At 55.5% G+C, this 2,500-nt stretch overlaps 1 non-coding gene across 1 annotated transcript in view; it reads left to right on the forward strand.

The window, feature by feature from the left end:
* The first annotated feature begins 2,059 nt into the window (after positions 1–2,059).
* The window catches only part of LOC126147289 (small subunit ribosomal RNA), a 1,909-nt gene continuing 1,468 nt past the window's right edge, over positions 2,060–2,500 (forward strand). Inside the window, exon 1 of the ribosomal RNA XR_007530149.1 lies at positions 2,060–2,500. This exon is cut by the window's right edge and continues 1,468 nt beyond it. This is a non-coding gene — a ribosomal RNA (small subunit ribosomal RNA).

Below are 2,500 nucleotides of genomic sequence, written 5' to 3' on the forward strand. Positions count from 1 at the left end.
GCAATTTGCACCGCAATGTAACGCAATTTGCACCGCAATGTAACGCAATTTGCACCGCAATGTAACGCAATTTGCACCGCAATGTAACTCAATTTGCACCGCAATGTAACTCAATTTGCACCGCAATGTAACTCAATTTGCACCGCAATGTAACTCAATTTGCACCGCAATGTAACTCAATTTGCACCGCAATGTAACTCAATTTGCACCGCAATGTAACTCAATTTGCACCGCAATGTAACTCAATTTGCACCGCAATGTAATGCAATTTGCACCGCAATGTAATGCAATTTGTACCGCAATCTACCCCCACATTGTGCCTTAACCTAACCCACGTTGTGCCTTAACCTAACCCACATTGTGCCTTAACCTAACCCACATTGTGCCTTAACCTAACCCACGTTGTGCCTTAACCTAACCCACGTTGTGCCTTAACCTAACCCACGTTGTGCCTTAACCTAACCCAAGTTGTGCCTTAACCTAACCCAAGTTGTGCCTTAACCTAACCCAAGTTGTGCCTTAACCTAACCCAAGTTGTGCCTTAACCTAACCCAAGTTGTGCCTTAACCTAACCCAAGTTGTGCCTTAACCTAACCCAAGTTGTGCCTTAACCTAACCCAAGTTGTGCCTTAACCTAACCCAAGTTGTGCCTTACCCTGCTCTGTAATTGGCATATGACACGTTACATTAATGTATTGTCCAACCGCAACCCGCTCAGAATGTTGTGTACACAGCTACGTGTCATCTCCCCATAACAGCTGCATTGCAGTGTGGTACGCCATAGAGACGTGTGGGAGTAATGGACGCAGTGGATGGCGATCAGCATGAGCCGTCTGTTCATGTAGTGGCGCGTGTATGCAGACGTAGTAGTCTCTTCTCACACAATGTGATAGCACGGTGCCCCGCGTTCCACATCTGCGACATGCTACAGAGGCCGGTTGACAGTTGGTCGCGCAATGGACATCGCATACGTACGGGGGCACCTTCCACGTGCCCTCTAGTCGGGCACATTTTGTTGCGTGGATGTGAGCGGATGTAGTGTGTCTTGACACCTGACAGGCAGGCATGCAATAATAGTTGACTTTGCAAACGGGGATGGACGTGTACGTTTACTGGTGACGTTACGCAAATGAACAACTGGTAACCCGTTGTGGTGCGGTTGTCCTTGCTGGAGGTACATCTGTGAGGGCAACGATCGGTACAGCTACGAAGCGGTCCCCACCATACCAACGAACGTGAATGTGAATCTGGGTGTGAAGCGATACGCGGCTGTGGGTGGGTGGGACTGTCCCCGGCCGGTGAGGGGGGGCCGCCCGGCGTGCTGGCCGCGCGGTGCGTGGGCGCACGCGCTACAGCCGGCTGGTGGGGGCGCCCAGTGGCAGGCGCGCCGGCCGACGGACGCGGCAGGCGGCGCAGCTGCGCGCCGGGGCACCCTGCGCGCGGCGCCGTGCAGCCAAAGTGGGTCCTCGCCGGCCCGGTGCGAAGCGCGGTGGACATCTGCAGTGTGCTGGTCCGATTGAGGACTGTGTGCGTTGAGGATGCGCCGCCGCCCGGCACTCGGCGCCGCGACGCCGTCTGCTGCTCGGTCGCCCCAGCGGTTCTCGCTGGTGGTTTGTATCGCAGTTGTGCAGACGTGTTGGCACGTGCGCTGTGCTGGGAGAGTTCGCTTCGGCACCCACGTGGGGCCTTTGCCCTTCTGTGGCGCTGGCGTTGGAGCTGCCGGTCACCGTAGGTGGCGCGTGTTGTCTCCCGCCGGCAATGCCACGACAGCACGCTCCCGGGCCTCTGTCGGCAGCGGCAAGCTCAGTTGGGAGCACGGGTGGTCGCACCTAAAGCGTCTACTCGCCTAACTCCGGGCGATTGCGCCTCTCTCGAACCCGACCAAGTACTTAGGACGGCGCTGCGCGCCGCCGGGACCTGAGAGGGTTTCGAGGTGTATTGTGCAGGGGAGCTCAGCCTCCTCCTGTTTGCAGAATAATTGAGCGGACGCTTGCGTGTTCGCGCGGGCCCCTGGGACACACTCCCGGGCGGCCGGCTGCTCAGCTCTAGTTGACGCAGCTCCCTGGTTGATCCTGCCAGTAGTCATATGCTTGTCTCAAAGATTAAGCCATGCATGTCTCAGTACAAGCCGCATTAAGGTGAAACCGCGAATGGCTCATTAAATCAGTTATGGTTCCTTAGATCGTACCCACGTTACTTGGATAACTGTGGTAATTCTAGAGCTAATACATGCAAACAGAGTCCCGACCAGAGATGGAAGGGACGCTTTTATTAGATCAAAACCAATCGGTCGGCTCGTCCGGTCCGTTTGCCTTGGTGACTCTGAATAACTTTGGGCTGATCGCACGGTCCTCGTACCGGCGACGCATCTTTCAAATGTCTGCCTTATCAACTGTCGATGGTAGGTTCTGCGCCTACCATGGTTGTAACGGGTAACGGGGAATCAGGGTTCGATTCCGGAGAGGGAGCCTGAGAAACGGCTACCACATCCAAGGAAGGC

This window comes from Schistocerca cancellata, unplaced genomic scaffold (assembly GCF_023864275.1).
Source record: "Schistocerca cancellata isolate TAMUIC-IGC-003103 unplaced genomic scaffold, iqSchCanc2.1 HiC_scaffold_851, whole genome shotgun sequence".
NCBI lineage: Eukaryota > Metazoa > Arthropoda > Insecta > Orthoptera > Acrididae > Schistocerca > Schistocerca cancellata.